Here is a 22,907-nt window from a genome sequence, read left to right as displayed (position 1 = left end):
CCCTGCATTGGACTCCACACTCAGCCTGGAGCCTGCTTGAGATTCTCTCTCTCTCTCTCTCTCTCTCTCTCTCTCTGCCCCACCCCTACTTGGCTGCTCTCTCTCACTCTCAATAAATAAATAAATAAATAAATAAATAAATAAATAAATAAGATGTTTTCTAGGGCTTCTCTATCTATAGATCTTCTTGCTTAGTAATTATATGTGAATATTGACTACCATATTGGTAAGAGCAGTCCTAGATACTTCCATTCCACACAAAGACCATCTTCAGATTTATTCTTCCAGGAACTACTCTGGCAAGAAAATAAATCAAGGAGGATTCTATGAGATATACTACAAGTGTAAGTAAATTAATAGTTTAGTGTAGCTTATTGTTATTTAGAAAAGTAAAACAAAACCAACAAACGAAACATACATCTATTACAATCAGAACTAAATTACAAATAATGTCAACATATTTGGATAAAGAAAGAAGTGAATAAGATATAAGGAGATGAGCACCCTATATTCAAGGAAAAGATACTGGTATTTATGAGCTTAACAAATTGAAACAGAAAAGGATGAAATATGTATGTATATAAATGTAAAATGTGTAACTTTTAAAATAGCATAAAATGTTGATCCATCTAATGGAAGCCAAGAAAAAGCCAGGAAGCCAGGAAGAAAAGAAAAGAAAGAACTGTGATAAATAGAAAATAGAAATTTCAAAAATAAGTTCTAATTTAACAATATTTTCTCATGAATTAAAAACACAGATTCTTAGATCCATGATAAAAGGCAAATCAGCAATGTTTTGCCCTAGAAGAGATATATTAAAAACTATATATGTATAGTTTTTTATGTTTATTTTTGAGAGAGAGAGAGAGCACAAGCAGGGGAGGGGCAAAAAGAGAGGGAGACAGAATCTGAAACAGGCTCCAGGTTCCAAGCTGTCAGTGCAGGGCCTGACACGGGGCCTGAACCCAGAAACCATGAGATCATGACATGAACAGAAGACAGACGCTTAAGCGACTGAGCCACCCAGGCATCCCAAAAAACTATATTATATTTAAAAATGAATAAAAATATGAGAAAAGAAAACTTCAAATAGAAGGGAATTCATGTGTAAAACAAAGAAAAAGAGAGACGATATCAAGTAGATAAAAGAAACAAAACAGATCTAATAAAGGAATGTCAAAATATATAAAACAGCTGAAAGAATTATAGGAAAAATATCTCAAAATACCTTACGAAATTCTTATATTTATTTGAAAAATGTATCAAACTAGCAGGAAAAATAACTGAAGTTATAAAAATTTGAACATAAGTATTAACTTTGAAATATATGCATATGTATATATGTGCATATACATACATATACTTTACATTTCAAAAAATACATATTCACACTTAAAATGTGAAAAACAAAACTGTGCACATAATATACAAAAGCAAGTCTCAATAAATTTGATAGAATCAACAACTTAGAAATGATGTTTGTTGATGACAATGTAAATTACTAAATATGAGTAAACCATAAAATCATATAAAAATTATGTAAAGTATAAACATATTTGTACGTGTATGTGCATATACTCTTACTAAATATGTTTTATTTTTTATAAATAAAGTTATAAAGATCGTTAAAAATACTTAGAAAAAAAGAAAATGAAAACACTACATTTCAAAAGTGTAAGGAGTAGCTGATAAAGTAGAACTAAAAAGGAAATAAATAATTTTATGTATATTTAAACAGAAACAAGATGACTTCTAAAAAAAAGTACCTGATTTTAAAAGTTAGCAAAAGATCAAGAGATCAAACCCAAGGCAAACGGAAATAATAATAACTGTAAAACTAGAGGTCAGTAACATAAACAATAACAACCAGAAGAAAAATCAATAAAGAAGATAAACAAAATTAAAAAACAGCAACAACTGTGTTTTAAGGAACAACAATAATTTTGCCAAATCTCTGCAAAGAGGGATAAAATAAATGAGAACATGCAAATACAATTCTGAATGTAAAAAAGAAATAATTGCAAACACCACAGAAGATTAAGAGCTTAATAAAAGAACATAGTGAACAAATATACACCAATGAATTTGGAAACTCATGGAACTTAAGAGAAAACAAATAGCCTTTTATAGTCTTATATTTTCTATCTTTTCATTTACTTCCAGGGACTTTTCGTTTACCTCATAGTGCATAATTTTAAGATTGGCTTTAAAGTCTTTATCTGATCATTTCAACATCTGGGACATCTTGCTGCTGACATCTTTTTATTGACTTTTTTTTTTTAGAATAAAACATTTTTCTGATTTGTTTGATGTTGAGTAATTTCTATTTTCATCTTGTGAAAATATAATATATACTCTGGGTTATGTTGTAAAGCTGCTGCAAAATATTTCAGTCTTTGTTTGAGGAGACAGTCAATCCTGTTAGTCTTACACAGTAGTTCTGTGTTGCTTTTTATTGGAGTTGATTGTAATCTGAGTTCAGTTCTTCAAGACTTTGCTGAGCTGGTTTGAGTCTGACCCATGCATGTCAGAGGTTAGTCTGGAACTTGTAAGGGTTCATGCACAAAATTAAGGATTCTCCTTCTCTGGTTCACTACCTCTGTATCATCTCTTCATTTTCCAACCTGTATAGGCTCCCTTTCCTGTTTCCTTTGGCCCAGAGTATACTATGATTTCTGTCAGCATTTTACCACTGGCATGGTATAGCTTCTGGACTGAGATATACTTATGGAGCATGACCTTAAGAAAAATAAAACAATTTTTTTTTTACTCTCCTCCATAATCCACCTGCTTTTGTTCACGTTTTCAAGCTCTCAGGTATTTGTTTCTGTGTTTTGCAGAGTTGGTAGTTGTAATCAGTGGGAGAGACAGACTGAAGCCATCACCATAGGAGACTCTCCTTTGGGTTTTATATTCATATTTCTGAATACTAAGTAACTAAAGAGTATACTGCTTTAATTCCCACCCCTTTTAAGATCTTGGAGATGTTCACTGCATTTTGATTTTAAGCAGTGTGCCTTTATGGAGAAATTACCATCTGCTAATAAGCCCAGGAAGATAGGGTTGAAAGATGCAGCACCTGATCTCAAGAACTTTGAAAATCAAGAATAAAGACAGTTTAGTTATTTAAAAAAAATAAGTATGATAAGGATAACAATAGAGACATGTACAGGATTCTATGAGAATTCAGAAAAAGAGCTGTTAACATAGCCTGTTAACTCTTCCTAGAAGAGGATATTTCTGAACTGAACCTTGAAGATGTGTAGTAATCACCTAAGTGAAGAAGTGAGGGATAGGGGAAGAAGTCCTAGGAATGAACAAACAAATCAAAAAATAACATATTGACTGGTATAGGGAGGCTGGTGAAAACTTTAGTGAAATCACATAAATCAGTATTAATACCACAGCAGGTATGCAAAGGTATTGATGGAGAGATTAGTAAGATTGTATAAATGCTAGGGGAGAGACTTGCTCTTTATGACATTGTAGAAACAAGTGGAAAGGCATGCTATGGGGAAAACTAAATGGCCTGGTAGGCTATGGTGGTAAACCTGATGGGGCTAGAGGGAAATATTCCCTGAATTAAGGCAAAGAAGATAGAAATGGAAAGAAGTGAATGGAGTAGATTCAGGGAGATTATGGAACTGATGTGAGAGGGCTTGGTAGTGGACTGGATGCTCCAAGTATGGGAGAAGTCCCCGGATATTTCCAATTCTTGCTTGTTTTATAAGGAAAGTGGTTCCATCAAGGATCAATTTAAGAATTATGGGTTGAATCTTGAAAAAAGAGACTGTTTGATTCAGATTATGTTGCAATTTGAGATGCCCATAATTTTCTCAAGTGAAGACACCAAATCGGCACTTAGATGAATGCAACTGGAATACTATCTATCTATCTATCTATCTATCTATCTATCTATCTATATTATATATATGTGTGTGTGTGTGTGTGTATACATATATATATATATATACATATATATATATGTTAGAGCTGCATGTAAATCTTTGTCATAGCATTATAGATGTTAGAGATAGAAGGAACGTTGGACATTTAGTTGATTTCTGTTATTTTTCAGAGAAAACTCTCCAAATAGAGAGTTAAAGTGATTTGTTCAGTTGGTAATTTCAGGCAAACTAGGGATCAAATACAGGTATGTTGTATTTATATCACACATATTAATACCATGCTGCCCTGCACTACTGTTCTATCTTTGTGGGGTAATACTGTTCTAGAAATTAAAAATCACATGCTCAGATGCAGGTACATGAGTGACAGCTTGATTTTATTCCGTGGAATTTCAAAAGAGTAGATTTCATTCCTGCTCACAATTTATGTCTAAATTTCCAATGACAAAAGCAATGGACAGAACAAAATGGGAAAACTAGTGGAAATGAAGAAATAGAGTTTGAGTTTGACTGAACCTGAATAATTTGAAAAATAAGTACTTGAACTAGCTAACAATGGAGGGTGTACATGTATATATATATAGTGTCTAGAAGACAATCTGGCACAATAGTAAGCTCCCACTCAAGCAATTGTAGTGTTATTAGTTTGAAAACACAGCCACTGAGGTTATTCCTACAGTGTTCATTAAATTGTGAAAGACTATTCTGAAACTAATGGTCTAGAAGAGCTAAAGCACTGAGCAATCCAAGGGAGACAAGAACTACTGAGGTGTGTAGTTATCACCTGAGGATAACTTTCTTGTTCAACAAGTTTCTTCTTGCAAATTAAACAAAATATAACCACTCATGAAATCACTCTTTGCTCCAAAAGCATGTGTATAATACTTGATATAGTTGGAATTTTCCTACAACTATTAGAAAACCAGCTTCTGGATCAAAACCAGATATATTTTTGCTGTCATAGCCAAGGTAATGTAGAAAACTTCAAGATTAGGGGATTCATTCTCACTTGTCGATGGAATTGACTCTGTTTTTGTCCTCCAACTTTTGACTAATATAAATGCCATGACTATTCAAGAGGATCTTGATCCAGTTTATTATAGCAGCTGTGAGATGGAGGGAAGTGGTTAAGTCAAACCCCCTTTTATTGTGATTTCAATAGATCTACATTAAACCTATAGTGATCAAAACCAGAGATCTGTGAAAAGCAGTAGTGAAGCATAAAAGTGTAGCTAAACCATCGAAGTCACTCTGTTCCATACTCGGAGACCTGTCCCGTGAAGCTCTGCTCCACTGCCAGGCTTGGCTAACTGACAGACTAGCCTGGAATGTTTCTATAATTGTGATATATTAAGGAAAGTCTGTGCTCCTTTAAAAACAATAAGAACAATAATGAAAACAAAAACAAAAACAAAACAATGACAGGCCCCAATCTGGTAATTACCAGGTTCTGATAACACGAGTGTAAATTTGTTTTCTTAAGTTCTATGAACAAGTAGGAGTTTGGATTAGATGGCTTTGAAGGATTCACTTCCACTGTAAGAATCTGTGATGCTGTGGTTTGTTCAGTGATACATAGAGATTCCTCTCTGGCCCTTCAGAAAACCCTTATCCCCAAGATACTGTTAAAATCTCTTATCTAGTTAGGCAGAAATATTTTATCTTTCCAGACCTTTTAAACATGTACTTAACAAAGTATACAGTTTCTTTACACTTACTGAGAATATGAAAAAAAAAAAAAAGAAACTCTGGCTGACAAACTCACTTTGAGGAGATCTTTGAGGATTCTTATTTCTTTATGATCATGACTCTTAAACTCTTTTTTATTCCTTTAGCAGCTAAGACCATGTTTGGCACGTGTGATCCGTATCAAAACATATTATCACATATTAATCACAGTACTGAATTACAAGCAAAACCAACCCTAGCTGATTTAAACAAGAATGAAAAGTATTGATTACATTTTAAGTCAGAGAATTTCTGGGAGAGCTGGAAAGTCAGGGCACCAAGAAAGGGAAGCAATGCAGCCAGAACCTCAGCCAACATCATGTCAAACAGTGTCAGTCCTGGGTTGGCACTGCTTCCTGCTGCCATCACTGTGCACACTGGCACTTGAAGCTGGTGTCACTGTCACTGTTGGCACTAACCCCAGGATTCCTGTCATTGCTAGTCTTGCAACACATGGAAATGGACGTTGCTGCCTCTCCAGTTACTGCCAAAAGAAATTCTCTGTATTCATTTGAGTCCATTTCTTCGGGTTCAAAATCTCAAGAGACACATCTCATCAGCCACCCTTAGGTCTTGTGCATATGCCTCAGCTCCCAGGCAAATGTATGGCTTTCCTCTTAAACACACAAATGAAAGACTTTCTCAGAAGTAGACAGCCAAAAGAATTACAAATGTCTATAATAAAGGGGCCGAATAAATAGCTGCTGAAATGAACAGATGAATAAAAAAGTGAACATAGTCACCTTGCATAAAAAATGCACTTCAAATAGACAACGATTTATACTGCAATGGAGAGATCAAAGAAGCCTGTCATAAATAGTAAATTTTATTTTTTTAATAAGATATCCACAATGAGCATCTTACTGTGCAATGTAAAAAATAACAAGAATGGTTAGTAGACTACTAAGGAGAAGAAAAGAGAAGAGAGACAAGGGTCGTAGTATTAAGAAAAGTGCATTGTATCCATGCCCTGCTCTGGTCTATATGCTTCAGAAATTTTAGACCAAGTTGAGAAATAAAACTGCAATCAGTAGCTGGGTTACTGATAAAGCTAGGTTGGGAGATGCCACTTGGAGCTGGAGTCAAAATGGATCTAATAATTCCCTGCACTATCTATGTCCAGGTGAAAGAGAAAGAAGAGAGAGAACTGAACACCCCACATCAAGGTCATTTGTGTGATTAGTCAACTAACTCACTTTACTTCTAAAGAGAAGAGTAAGAAGTAGGGCAAGAAATTCGGGTTATTTTAGGAAACATAGCATAGAATCAAGAGAAATTCTTAAAGGGTTTACCATATATTATTCTTAAACTTCATTTTGTAAAATTTCAGACTTAACTATTAATCCTAAGGATTAACCATGGCATAACCATTTCACCTGTTAGTTGAATTATTTTCCCCAAAAATTCATATGATGAAATCCTAACCCCCAATACCTCAGAACATGACACTATTTGGAAATAGGGTCATTGCAGATATGGTTAGTTAAGGTGAGATAAACTGAAGTACATTGGGCCCCTAATCTAATATGACAAGTGTCCTTAAAAAAAGGGGAAATTGGAACACAGAAGCACACACAAGGAGAACACCATGTGGAGAAGAAGGCAGAAATGTGAAATGATTCTTCTGCACAACAAGAAATGCAACGATTGCTAGCAAACAACCAGAAGCTAGGGGGAAGACGTGGGACAGAGTTTTCCTCACTACCCTCAAAAGGAACCAGTCCTGACAACACCTCCATCTCAGGCTTGTGGCTTCCAGAACTGAGAGATAAAAAATTTCTGTTATTAAGCCACTCAGTTTGCAGACCTAGCAAATTCCTACACAGTTCTAGGGAGATCGACAGAAGTCAGGACAGTCACGTTTCCTATTTGCCAAAAACACTGCCCATTTATAACCACAGATCCTTTGAGGCTTGTATTTAGTCTAAATTGTCCTTCCTTCTACTTCCTTATTTCTCCCACTCTTCAGAGCCAACTTCCTTCAAAGTATACACTTGCTGTTTCTACTCTCATTATATTCCCACTCCTCAAACGAGAGCAATCTAACTTGTTACTCTTACTCACCAGTTCACCGAAATTGCCTCCTTGAAAGTCACGAATGACTCCTAGGTTAAGATTTGTTACATGATGTTCAGAACTGTTTAAATCATTCCCTTCTCCAGCCTTATTGATTTTTTTAAATCTCTACTGACTATTATGACATACTCTTCAGCTATTTTGTTTAGCTCTTAGTGATTAAAGACCATTCTCATTTTTCTTTTCTTCTTCTGTGAACTCACCTGTAAATGATCTTATGGACACTACCTCTATATTGATTACATTAGAATCTATATCTTTAACTGTGACATCTCTCATGAGCTCAACTCTGTATTTTCAAATTTTTGGTGGACATCTCCACCTGATTATCCATATATTATATATTATATATATATACAATTATATATACAATATATATATAATATATATATTGTATATACAATATATATTATATATTATATTGTGTATATACATATATATGTATGTGTGTGTATATATGTATACACACGCACATATATATGCGTTTGTGTATGTGTGTGTATATATATATGTATATGTATATGCATATGTATATATATGTATACACACGCACATACACACACACACACATATATCTTTTAAGACTGAACTTATCATCTTTGTTGCTCCCATCACCTGCTCCTCCACAAGCTCCTCCATAGGTAATTTTTTTCAAAACCCACTCAAAAACCTAGGTGTCATTCTAGATTCTTCCTTCCCTGTCCCATCCCAATTCAGTAAGGCATCAAGACTGATAGAGGATTTTTCCTTACAAATAAAATTTCAAATAGCACAAAACAGTTGAAACTCTCTTGTTATCAAATGCATGATGCATTCTTTAGCATATATAGCAATATTTGACAGTCTCCTAAGTACCCCAAGCTGTAATGAACATATTCTTCAATAGACTCAATTTGAGCAAGCTTTTTTGTTTACCTCAAGGTCAAGTATGTGTGCTTTCTGTGTGTTCCTTTAATGTATGTTCCATTGCTGATGGTACTAAATTTTAAACTCCTTGTTCAGTTGTCTATATATTCCCTGCATGGTGAGTTCCTCAGGAGCTAAGAGTCTTAATTCTATGGCCTAAAAACCAAGATAGTAATTGTAAGGTTGATTGACTACTTTGTTGAATAATTGGAAGATACCAGAATGTTTGGAAGCACTTGTTACTTTCAGTGATATCATAACTGGAGAGAGAGAGAAAGAGAAATTTTACTGTGACTGAACTTGAATGACTTCCTCTGAATGTCAGAATTCCCCAAACAGTAAAATATCACTGACATAAAGTAAAAGTATACTATTTATCCTCGGGGTTTCTTTGAGATATTAAGTAGCAATGACCTGAATTTTAGCACATCCCCATCCTGTAAAGAACCATATTTCAGATTTCTCTTTCTCCACCTGTGTACATGACCAGAAACAAGGCAAGTTAAGTCCCCAAAAGGAAATCAACTGTGTATACAGTTGACCCTTGAACAATGTGGGGGTTAGGGGTACCAACCTCTCATGCAGTCAAAAATTGGCACATAACTTTTGACTCCTCCAAAAACTTTACTAATAGCCTACCATTGACTGAAAGTTTTACCAATAACATAAACAGTTGATTAATACATATTTTGAATGTTATATATATTATATACTATATTCTTACAATAAAGTAAACAAGAGAAAATAACATTATATATATTATTTGTTTATCATATATATATATATATATTTTTTTTTTTTTTGCATAGGGAGAGACAGTGTGTGAGTAGGGCAGGAGAGGGAAAGAGACAGAGAGAGAGGCAGAGAGAGAGAGAATAATAGCAGTCTCCACACTCAACACAGAGCCCAATGCAGGGCTCCATCCACAACCCTGGGATCATGACCTGAGCTGAAATCAAGAGTCAGATGCTCAACTAACTGAACCACCCAGGCACTCCAAAAAGAAAATATTAAGAAAATCACAGATTGGGGCACCTGGGTGGCTCAGTCGGTTGAGCGACCTACTTCGGCTCAGGTCATGATCTCACAGTTTGTGAGTTTGAGCCCCACGTCGGGCTCTGTGCTGATGGCTTGGAGCCTGGAGCCTGCTTGGGACTCTGTGTCTTCCTCTCTCTCTGCCCCTCCCCCACTCGTGGTCTGGTTCTGTCTGTCTCAGAAATAAATAAACATTAAAAAAAGAAAGAAAATCATAGGGAAGAGAAAATATGTTTATAGTACCATACTATAAAAAATCCACACATAAATGAGTCCACAATTCAAACTCTTGTTCAAGGGTCAACTGTAGTAGAAAATGATGATGAAGGGGCACCTGGGTTACTCAGAACTGAGCATCTGACTTCAGTTCAGGTCACGATGAGCCCCACGTCGATCTCTGTGCTAATGGCTCAGTCTGGAGCCTGCTTCGGATTCTGTGTCTCCCTGTCTCTCTGGCCCTCCCCCACTCACACTCTGTCTGTCCCTCTCTCAAAATAAATAAACATTAAAAAAAGAAAGAAAATGATGATGGATTGGCAAGAGACAAACAGAAATCTACCACATTCCTTTCTTCTGATTCATTTTACAAATTTAGCTTTTACAAATGATTCTATTTCAACAAATATTTCTACAACTATAATTAAAAATTACCAGACTAGACAAATGTAAATGATGAATGCAATACATACATGACAAAATTTAGAATGCTGATGAAGTCCGCATGACTTTGGAGAGAAAGCTGATATGACCAGAATAAAGAATTAATCTTCAAGGGGTGCCTGGGTGGCTCAGCAGGTTAAGCATCTGAATCTTGATTTTGACTGTTGATTTTGGCTCATCATCTCTCAATTCATGAGTTCAAACCCCACATTGGGCTCTGCACTGAAAGCATGAAGCCTTCTTGGGATTTTCTGTCTCCCTCTCTGCCTCTCCCCTGCTCTCTCTGTATCTCTCTCTCAAAAATAAATAAATAGACTTAAAAAAATTAATCTTCAAAATCCAATATAAAGAAATCATATTTATCCCTTTGACAGTAAATATTTTAGAAATTAGTGAAATGAAACTTCTAAAACTAAAGTAACAAGAAAAGTCACGAAGTGCAAAACATTAGATTAAAAATGGTTCCAGTTCTGGATCTGGTTCCTTCTGGTCGATATTTAGAAAACAGAGTTGTGAAATTCCCACTCTACTTTTTAATGATCTGCCTTCCTGGGGCACCTTGATGGCTCAGTCAGTTGGGCATCCAACTCTTGATTTTGGCTCAGGTTGTGATCCCATGGTCCTGGGATCGGTCCTGCCTCAGGCTGTGTGATGAGCATGGAGGCTGCTTAAAATTCTCTCTTTCTCCCTCACCCCTCTCCCATTTGCATATTCTCTCCCTCTAAATAAATAAAAAAAGAATATACCTTCCTAAAAACCTACTTCTAGTTGTCCTGAAGTAGGAGATCCTAGATGATCCTTGTCCTTTGTCTCAAAAAGATCAAAAGAAACATTAAAGGCCAGAGATATTTTTGTGAGTAAGCACTAGAGTAGCAAACTCGGATACTTTCAAGGAAAGTAACAAAAATGAAAAAGTAGTCTCATTTGGTGAAAGTATCTGTACTTTGGTGTAAAGTAACAGCCATTGGTGATCTCTGAAAAGGACTGATCCAATGATGCCAGGTTTTCTGAAATTATTTTCCAAAAGAAACAATAAAAATATATTTATAATTTTTAACGTTATTTATTTTTGAAAGAAAGAGACAGAGCATGAGCGGGGAGGGGCAGAGAGAGAGGGAGACACAGAATCTGAAGCAGGCTCCAGGCTCTGAGCCATCAGCACAGAGCCCGACATGGGGCTTAAACCCACAAACCGTGAGATCATGGCCTGAGCAGAAGTTGGTCACTTAACCAACTGAGCCACTAGGAACCCCCCAAAAATATTTTTAATCTAAAATCTTCAGTATTTAAGTATTGATTTATTATTTTATTACATTGTGCAGGCAAAAAAATCCCAAGTCTGCAGTCTTGAGTTAAGACAGCCAATTTGCCACCTCCGGTTTACGAAAGTCCTTGCTACTCTCCTTGATAACAAGAGAAACATTTTGTGTTGTAATTTTTAAGTAGGGATTTTAATTCACTAAATAGCTTAGCTTTTCACATTGTATTGTTTTGTACTGTCTGGTGGTCCCTCATGCGTGGGCCACTTGTCTCCAACAGCTGCCTCCTTCAGGGTAGAGATAAGCTTATGCTTCTTTGTTTTCTCTCTCAGAAATAATGCACAGTAGGTATACAGTAACTCCTTGTTAGTGGGATAAAATAAAGGTCCTGGGCTCTTTAGCTTGGCTCTTCTAAGCCCTTTGAACACATAACACAACTAACAAAAATGTTTCATAGAATGTCCTGCCAGATCCATGGCTTGGTCTATCATTTTACCCTTAAATCAAAAACAAAAACAGCAAACAGATACCTTGCTAGCCCCATTTTTTGTGTTTCACATTAAAAGGTCTGCACAGTATTAAATGCAGGTTTAAGCTTTTGATTAAATTAAATTCCATTTATCCATTCAACAGATATTTATTGAATTCCTGTTAAGTGTTCTGCAGACTTCTAGGTGCTGCAGATGAAGCAGCTAATAAAGCAAAGTTCCTGCCTTTATGCCTAGTAAATATTTGCAAGAGGTTTTGCAAATAATATGCTGATAATAAGACCTGTTTTTTTTTTCTGGTCTTTATTTTAATATTAGAAAATACTTGATGTTAAAGATATAATTTTTTGATTTATGATCTACTCTTAAGTGAACACAAGAAGTCCAGTTAGAAACTTTGAAGTAATTATACTCAATAATTAAACAATCAAGAAAAATCCATTCTATTTTGTTTAAATGATTCAAAGGGAATTGAAAGTAATGGTCTATCTGGCAGAGTTGTGTGTAATTATTTTCCATTAATATTTGCAATAGACCAGAACTCAGGCTTGGAAATATACAGTGCTATGGGGGATATTACGAAAAAGACTAGAAACTAAGTAGGCTTGTATAATGTTGTACTAAGTAGCATTTTATTGTTGTTATATAAGAAAATAACATATTGCTATTGCCATTAGTGCAGCTAGCATGGAGATTCAGACCTTCAGGAATAAACCCTGATGGGGTGATCTCTGACTGATGTTAACATTTTCCTCTTAGCAACACATACTTGCAAACAAAACAGCATATATTTGCTATGACCTTGGGGAAACATCAGTTTCCTAAAGATAAATTGACCAACATATAAAAGGCATGTAATTCCAAACTAATCAAACATAAAACAACTTAAATAACTGGCATTCAGGAAATGAGCACAATAAAAAGGAGTGCAGAATCATGTCCTTATCTTGAATTCCTTTTACAAAAGTTGCAAATGTTAAAAGGATGGCTACTGCTTACACAAGTACTTCAGTATTTTTGCTCAAGCTGTTCAGAGCCTCCAGACCTCCCAGGCACATAGAAAGTTCTGTCATTCCTTCTGATTCTGCCCTTCCTTGTTTGCCTCTGGGTGAGTGTGGGGAAAGAAGTAACCCATGAGGTCTATACTAGAGCCAGCATTTCCTGGCAAGCCTGATAAATGAACAGCAATTAGTAGAGTTACTTGCAAGTCAAGATCAAGCAGCAATGGTGAATTTTTCGTCTCTGCTTCAGTCCCTACCTCTCCCTACTGTATTTCATGCCCTGTCACAATCCTCTTACTCCTTAAAGTGCCTTCCTACTTTCCAGATCATCAAATAGCACCTCTGCAAGCATGGTAGTAGGTAATCAAAATTAGCGAATTGACTTTTATGATTTTTTCTTAATATTTATAAATTTACCCAAAGGCATAGATGGTCTTGAGTCTGTACATATTAAGATTGTTCTTGAAAAAGAAAGTGCACAGTATGGGAAATAAATTTGTTTAGGATATGACTTTTTGCTCTTTAATCTCAAAAATTACAACGAAGAATAATGCATATGTTGAGAAATTTGGTGATTACTTCTTGTCTCTGGCAATTAACACTCATTTCAAGGAATAACTTACTCCTCACACTCACAGAACAGATTATGAATTTAACATGGTATAATCTGGAGACTGTAAAACAGGAATTAATGGAATTAGGTCCTGTTTAAGCATTCTGTATTTAGAATAGTCAAAAGACTAAAAAAAGAATTCCTATTTGGATTTCTTTTTGGATTTTCACTTTGGATTAGGAAAAGCCCAGGAAATCACCTAATAAACTTGCTCAAATTCTGTGAAAACTAATTGTGAAAGGCTCATTATTGTTGCACTGTTCATAATTGTATTACATTCAGCTTTATTCATCAAAAAGTTCTGTGCAAAATATGTCTCTTTGCAAATCCACCATTGGTTAAAGTTCTGCCTTTTAGAGTCACAAGAAGATGCAGGTTATGTCTCCATATATGGCTAGATTCACATATATTCCACATAGGGAATATTTAGTAAAATATAGGGTGCAAAAGGAATGGAAAATTAATACATATGGACCTTAAGTTTGGAAGTACTGCAGGAAAAATTTTAGTCCCGCAATAAATATTCATTAAGCTGTGCACTACACTGGTGGGCACTGGAAAAGGTTGTTAAAATAAATTGTGTGAAAAATATAGCTTCTGAATTCATATATATGGCTAAAATGCATAAAAGTCTTTCAAATTTCACTTTGTTTTTATGAACAGTGTCTACCATTTATATTTCTTTGTATTTTACAATTGTATGATTGAGCTCAATAACCTTCTCAACCTAAAACCACATTGCCAGACCTATCTCCAGCTACTCCCATGCATGCACTATTTGCTCCAGGTGGCCTGAGCTACTCAGCCTTTTCCTAAACATCATTTTGGTTTTATTCATCTATGTCTGATTCCTTTCTTCCAATAGTTCCTCCTATCTCTTTGAAAGATCTATTGAAATTCTACTCACATAATCTTTATGAAGCCTTTCCTTGACTATAGTCAGAGAAGAAGTCTCATGGCAAAGTACAACATTATTAAGAACAACTATTCTGCTTTTTAATAAACATGTATATGTGTGTATATTTATATATGCACGTGTGTAATTTTCCATATTGCATCATAGATTCCCCCCCAATGCTATTTTCAAATACGTGTTATCTTCTTATGGATAAACACATCAATTGGTTGTGTGTGGGCTATGCCTGAAGAAATGGATGCTTCTCAATCTACATGTCCTCATAAAGAGGCTCTGCGGTCTACAGACCGATTGCTTAAAAAGGATAGTCGAGAGGGAAAAGGTCAGAATATGTTTCATAACAGATGAGATTGTAGTGGAGACCTGTGGACAGATACACTTTAGAATGATAGTATCCACAAATTTCTAATCTCTGATTAACACCGTAGAAATAGATCGGAAATTTTCAGTCATGGATCAAGATTGGAAGAGTTACAAAAACACTAGAAACTTTGTAACTTTTGCACATATATCTTTAAAAAAAAGTTTTTACCTTTTTTTTTTCTAGTTAAGCAAGGTATACTTGACAGCAGCAAGCCATCTGTGATGTGCAGCTCCCACTGTCCTGTCATCCATTCCTTTTGCTCCTGCTAATGTCCGTCAAAAAATGTTCTATTAATGAAGAATTTTTATTAAACTTGATCAGTGGAAAATTCCACTCTGGTCTTAGCCCTGATGACTCTCTCAGAACCTCACTTATTGGTTACTTGGGCCACCTTGCAGAATATGCAAGTCTCAGTAAGATGAGCCCACGTAGAACAGTTTAGCTGTAGCCATTGGCCTGGGTTGCATCTGAGAAATCCCAAGCTGGCCATATAGAGAGAGAGGGGAAGACTAGAGCCCTGGAGAAATGGCTCGCCTTGTTAATAAAACCTCTTCTATACCATCTGATTTGATGCCAAAGCTCACAGCTTCCCAATATCATATGAGCTATACCTATCTAATTGCAACACATGTCTTGTTGGAAAGGTGGAAAATTTAATCTATTTTGCTTTTAAACACTTAACGAAGATTGAAAAAGAAAAAGATGAAATTGAATAGGTGTAGGAGTTTTGAGGGATTTGAGAGCACACGTTTTCACATGACCACAAGAGGCAGTTATCACACAGCAAGGTTTGTTGAGGGGTGCTTGGACATGATTGTGTCCAAGAAAGAGAAGTGAAGTCTCTCATGGCATTAAAACTATCCAGACGCTTACAGTGAGGAGCCATGATCTCGAAGGGTAGGAGAGCAAGGGAACTCCCATGGGAAAGAAGGATCACAGAGGAGGCTAATGAGTGTAGGTGATGTCACTCAGCAGCATGCTGCGGAGACTCTGGGTCAGAAAGCCCCAGAAGGGTAGCAACAGCAATGTGGGGTCTTTATGGCCTGGGAATGAGGTCTTTATGGCCTGGGAATAACTTCTCTATTGCTAGCAGATGGGGGAGGTGAGGTTTTGCAGGGTATGCAAAGCAGGCATGCTCTAAATGGCTAAAAATCTGCTTGTTTCAGCTATTTTTAAGTAACTGGATATGTAAAAATTTGAGTTTGGCACTGGCAGGCTGAATCTTCCAGAAATAAACAACATAGGTGCTAATACGCAGAGGCCATCTTTGGCTTATTTATGTAACAATAGAATCGCACTTCATAGGGAAAAGGATTGCACTTCATCTCTGGAGACCATTTTAATAGGACATGAGACTCTGGAATGTATGTTCTAGCATAAAACAAGAATGAAGGACAGCAGTTTAATGGGATCTGAGAAGCCAGCCTGAGCCTTAGCAGTGGAAAGACCTTAAACGGTCCCAGTAAAGGTATACAGTACCCACCAAGGGCCAGTACCCTCTACTGAAAGTAAATTCCATTATGCTTTCCAAAGCCTTTCCCTGTTTCTTCCTTCAATCTCACAGGTACAGTTCTTTTCCAAAAAACACAAATAGAGTTCTTATCAGTTCAAAGCTAGAATTTCTTTTGTCTTCTTCAAAGTGGTTTAAACATTTCTATAGATATTAACCATTATAACCAGTTCATACTTGATTTTATGCAAAATTATATGTGTAAGAATTATATCCTACCTAAAACAAAGAACAATATTTTGTTCTTTAGATATTTAGATTATTACCTTTATGTATTTAAAGTAGATTATGTGTCGGGCTGTCTTGTGCCATACCTTGGCAACAAATCTTGGGGTGAAAGACACAGTTCTTGGCCTCATAGAGCTTGTGTTAAAGAGTCATCCAGGGCTAAGGTATGGAACTAGACTGTCTTCCTAAACAGCTTGAGTGGATAAAATAGTGCCATGCCAATATATTCTGGGAGTGTTATCAGGTAAGCTTATACATTCTAGTTATTGTAAGAAGTCCAGTAGATCAGTAGCAATAACTCCCTCCATTTTGTGTTTTGTGTGTCTTTTAAGGCTTCAAGTGTCTGGAGAGAAGTCTGGTCAAGATAACTTCCGTATAGGTGAGTTGACTACAAGAAAAAGGAAACTAAATGCTGAATGATGGTCTGCAAGAAGAGAACCTGGCATGGCAAATTTCCTGGCTCCTCCAAAGTCCACATGTACTAAAGGAGATTCCCCTTTTTGTGTTAGGGAATCATAGGAGTAAGTTTTCCACTCATATAACCCTTAAGGAAGGATTCACATTTAATTAGGACCCTTGGTTACTAATTAGACCTGAGATCGTTCAACTCTCTGTTGCTTCATGGGCAGGTGGTTGAAGAGATTCAGGTTGTATGTTATCAGGGCCATTGAGTACGAAAGTACTCTTACTTAAATGAGGTACCTCAGAAATGGGGAGAATGCTATGGCGTCTTTCTAGGACAGGCGATTGCTGCTTACTCCAGTGAAACCTTACCAAAGTGTTAGGTTTGTGGTACAGAAGTATATTGGTTTGCTAGGGCTACCATAACAAGGTACTACAGACTGGATGCGCTTACACAATAGAAATTTATTGTGTCACAGTTCTGGAGCCTAGAAATACAAGATTAATGTGTCAGTGGGATTGATTTCTTTTTTTCTTTGGCTTGAGGATGGCTTTCTTCTTTCTTCTGTCTTTTCTTGGTCTTTCCTCTGTGCATGTGTGTGTCTGACATTTTCTTATATAAAGAGAGCAGTCATGTTGGATAAAGTCCCACCTACATGACTTCATTTAACCTTCATTACCCCTTTTAAAGCCCTATATCCAAATATAGACACATTCTCAGTTGCTGAGGATTAGGACTTCAGCATACGAATTTAGAGGGAATATCATTCTCATAATAAGGGGCCATGACTGAATCCTGCATTCTACTGATATATCTACTTAATGAGAATATTGTGTAGGATTCTTAAGGAAACAATAATTTGCAAGCACCTAGCTCAATAAAGACAACATCTCTTTGTCTTGAGCACAATCTCTATTTTAGTTCATTATTCATATATGAAATCACTATATGAAAGACAAGAATGCCTCAATAATACTAAGTTGTGGTTAGACAGGGTGTCTGCTCCTTACAAAACTGATAACCCTACCTTAAGTCAAACCGATCATTCTTCTAAAACAATTGGCACCCTTGACCCTGTAGTCAGAGATTCTGTCTTCTGTAATGACAAAGGGTACAATTCTCCTTAAAGGTGACCTTCCATAATTATAAGGTGATTTTCTGTAGCTGCTTATTCTGTGGTATAATTGACAGCTATGCTCATTAAAGAAAAGAAAATCACGTATTTAGTCTTTGTTGGGGCCAACCACTTGTATGTGAACAATTAGTATGCAGTTGAAGACAGCGGTAGGTGTGTTCTAGGCAGAGAATAGCAGCTATAAGAGCACACGCACAAAGAGGAGACAACTTACAAAGAACTGCGGTGTTTGGTATGAGAGTTGTGTAAGGAAGGTATTTCTGAAAGCAGAAAGTGAGGCAGAAAGAAGGAAAAGTAAGTCACAAAGGACTTGGGACATAAAACTAAAGAATTTCAAGCTTATTCTGAGGCTTTTTCCCTAGTATTGTCATTGTTTTCTTTTAAATGTAAATTTATTTTTGTTCTTTCATAAATGATCCATTACTCAGAATATGTGCCTCCTGGGAGTTATATGGAAAAACAGAATTGCAAGTTCTCACTGTTATCAACATACTTTAAAAGTTTAAAGTTCATGAAAATATTATGCAGGTGCTCAAAATATATGATGGATCACAATGCATATCATAAAATTATTCAGCAATGCAACCTGTGCACAAGAGGAATTGGAGTTAAATGATTGAATATTCATAAGCAAGAAGAGAATACTGAAAACAGATATGATACTTAAATTCTCAGTTTCAAAGGTCAAGACAATTAATTGGCAAAAACTCTCAAATACTTTATTAAATTTCTTTTAAGTGACAGTGGTTTCTGAATTCACTTGTAAGGTACTGTCATACCATGTGATAAATGATAAACTGTAATTCAGACACTGAATTAAACTCTGGAGGTTGTGTCTATGCCTTTAAAAATATTTATGGCATTACTTTATTCCTCATGAGTGAAATGCCGCTATTTATTTATTTATGTATTTATTTATTTATTTATTTATTTATTTATATGCTGCTAGTTTAGATCTTCACTTATGGATTTAACTTAGGAGTTTCCCAGAGAAAGCATTCCACTATGGGCCTGCAATGTTGTGATGCTTCCTTTTTTTGTGACCTCATCCATTGGCTTCACCCTCACTTCATTTATTTCAATAGAATGCTGACATTTGTCTAATATTATTTCTAGGTTATCCCTACCAGGCTTTTGACCTTTATCCTCCAATCTGAAATGTCCTTTTCATAGGTCATCCCTGTACATTATAGAAAATCTCTCTTCTGCACAATACTCTCTTCCCCATACTTTCTCCATATGAGCGGTGAATTTGAAAGCTCCCTACCCATCAACTTATCAACTTACCTTATCATTTGTCTTCTTTATTTTAATGAAAGAGTATTATGTGATTACAGAGTTGTATATGTTAAAGAAATAAATTATTCTGACACTTGTTAAAATGACAAGGAAGACTTTTTTCAGGACTATTGCTATGAATGTCAATATTATTGCAATAGAGAATAAAAATGGGGCTCAATTCCGAATACAAGGACAAGCAAGAATTCATAACTAATGGCCAGAATGAGGGGCATCAGTGGATGGAAAATTACTAAGAGATAATAAGGGTAGGAGGATTTTTGTTAACCCAGTTTAACAGAATTCTTGCTGAAGGCAGGCCAGAAGACCAGATATCAAGGGTGGGGGATGAACAGTTTGATCAGATATCAAGGGTGGGGATGATTCTCACTAAACTGACTTAGCAGGATTCTTGCTAAAACCAGAGTAGGCCAACTAAAGACAAGGCCCAAGGATAAGGCCTAGTTAAAAAGTGTTCAGAGGAGCCTGACTAAAGTTTGAGCAAGGAGATAATCTTTGTTAGTAATCTAGAGTTACTTCTTTTTATAGGAAATATGAGTTACCTCATTGTTTTTTGTCTTTTTTTTTTTAATCTGTCGGCTAATTAAATGGGATTTGTTAGCTAAATTATCAATGCTTTCTCTGGAAACTGCTCTTCAACTGTTGCAAAATAAAATTAGGAACAGTAAATATGTGATATCTTGTCTAGGTTTCTGGTGAAAACTTCCCAACCCAACCTTTGCATATTCATCTTTTAGCATTTGTTTCCCACTTTTAAAAATAAATTCTTCTTTGCCAAAATGTGTGTAAAGTTTTTGTGACTCAAAACACTATGCTTACTCCCTCAATGTTCTTGAATTTTAATGTTTCTCCTATTTAAACATTCTTTTCTTTAACTCTCTGTCCAGATTCTCTGACACATACATATATGTCTAAACTACTCAGATGTGTCAAAAAAATAAACTACTCAGATGTATCTGAAATTTCCTGCTGACCTGTTCTCATCTTACATTAATATCATGCACACAGCAATAAGTCTTTGTGAGGGGGAGATTTTGGCCTTCAATACTGTAAGGGATTATGTTGGCAGCCATTTCATTCTTCTCATTTTTTAAAGCTTTTTCCTCATTTCCCTCTCTAAACCTATGAAGAGTATTTTAAGCATAATATATTTTTCTTTCTTCCAGCAGTTTGCTTTTGGAAATATCTATTGTTGCATAATAATAAGAAAAACAATCTTGACGTCCTTGACCAATAGTGCATTCTTTTTATAAAAATCAGAACAATTGTTCTAAACTTTCTTCATATTTCTATTTATTTCCCCAAAGTTCAACAAATAGTCTATAATTTTATGGCCCCTTGTGATGTACCACTGTGCTTAGTAAATCTTGACCTCTGACATTCTGGTCAACCTGTGTAGCAGAACTTTTGTAAGAATTCTCTAAGTCAATGTTGAATAATGTCAGAAACTGCAATTTGGATGGCCTCCCTCTTCCAGTGTAAATGCTACTGTTAACACACCTTGTATCATTGTGCTAATCATTCCATCTTCTTCTCATACATAACAAAAATAAGCAGAAAAATTTCCCCCAAAAGCTCTAAAAGTCTTTGTTCATAAACAATACCGTTAGATGAAGCATTTTTATCTTTGCATGTGTTGGTCTTCTCTGACTACTGTATATGTGTTTCTTCATTCCTTGATGCCTGACATTGACCTACTTAAATGTCTCCTTCAGCGACTATGACATGGCCTTCCGTCACAATCAAACATCATGAAAAAGTTGTTTTCCTCTTCCATTCCCATCACTATAGTGACTATGTACTGGACCAATCATCCCAAAATGAAAACAAGAGAAATACTAAAATACCAAAATAAAATTTTAATTTCTTATCAAATGTGCAATATGAAAGAAAAAAAAAGGTTACTGGAGCCAAAAACTTTACAAAGACAGAAACAGGTAGCTGAACAATATGCTAAAGTAGCTTACACCTTAAGGAATTTTAGTATGAAAGGATCTACCTGCTCACTGAGTAACCTCTGCTAAGTATCTGCTCAGTTACTCTTTGTCAGGGCTGGATATTTTGTTAGAATCCTGACACATTCCTGTGCCAAGCACAAGCCTTCTCACTATCCTTGGTCCTGAAATGCTCCCTTGTCCCTGCTTCAAATATTTCTATTCCATCATTTTGGTACTTATGAGAATCAAATGAAGAATTCTCAGCTGATTGCTCTGTACCATCTGATATAATACAAGATTCTGTGAAATTGTCCTTGGGACCAATCATCTTCCTCGGCAGTTCCTGTGCTACTTTTCTTCACCATCTGAACTCAGTACCATGCCAAACATGAGAATTTTCTGAGAAACTTGCAAAAAATGAAAGAAAGAAGGAGGGAAAGAAGAAGGGAGGGAGGTAAAAGAAGAGAAAATTGCTCACAAACTATTATTTTTAGATTCCCTCAAACTATTTACATCCTTCCAGCCATCCAGTACCTCAAGTTTAGATTCCAAGGTGGGAATGAGAGAATTGTATTTCAAAAGTTCTCTTTCTTGTTCTCCCTCTTTTTCATGTTGTCTGTCTTGCCCTTATTTTCATGTTCTCATTTTTATGCTCTCTCTTAAACATACCTCAACACAATACCAAGTTTTATTTTATCCTGTGGACTTCTTTAAAATTTTCCCTGAAAAATGAAATGTTTTTTTCTGAAATGTTGTCTAATTAAATGTAGCTAATTGCACAGCTGTCATTTACTCATTAATCAAAAATACATTGAGCATCTACCATCACCCAGAACTGTTTTATACCTAAGGACTAAGTGATAAATGATATAGGCAAGATCCCTGCTCTGATATAACTTACTTTTTAGAGGGTGGAGACAGATTAATATACAATTTCAAAATAGTACAAATAAAGAAAGTATCACAAATTATTAAGTACTTTGCATATACTTATACCAGGGTAAATACATATAAAGTAACCGTTGTCAAACAATTACATTATATTGAGGAGTCAGGGAAGATTTCCTGTAATGGTGACATTAATCTGATATTTTAATCACAAGAAAGAACTAGCCATGTAGAAATGATGGAGAGGAACATTCCAGGCAGAAAAGAAGACCAGAGTGGCTGAATTGTAATGAGTAAGGGGGAAAGTTTATTGAAATTTTGCAGCAGTCAGAGCATATTAGACTGTAAGTTGGGGGAAAGTATTTAGATCTTATTTAGATGCAATGAGAAGTCAGTGGAGGGGATGATATCTTAAAATATCAGTCTAGCTAGTGCCTGTACAAGTGATTCTTAAAGATTTTGGTCTCAGTGTTTCATTAAATTATTAAAACTTTTGAGTACCTCAAAGAGCTTTTGTTTGCATAGTGCATATTTATTGATAGTTCCAACAGAA

This window comes from Herpailurus yagouaroundi, unplaced genomic scaffold, assembly GCF_014898765.1.
Source record: "Herpailurus yagouaroundi ecotype Mexico unplaced genomic scaffold, PumYag 209, whole genome shotgun sequence".
In the NCBI taxonomy this organism is placed as follows: domain Eukaryota; kingdom Metazoa; phylum Chordata; class Mammalia; order Carnivora; family Felidae; genus Herpailurus; species Herpailurus yagouaroundi.
The sequence above is the reverse complement of the archived record's forward strand: the minus strand, read 5'-3'. Positions refer to the sequence as shown.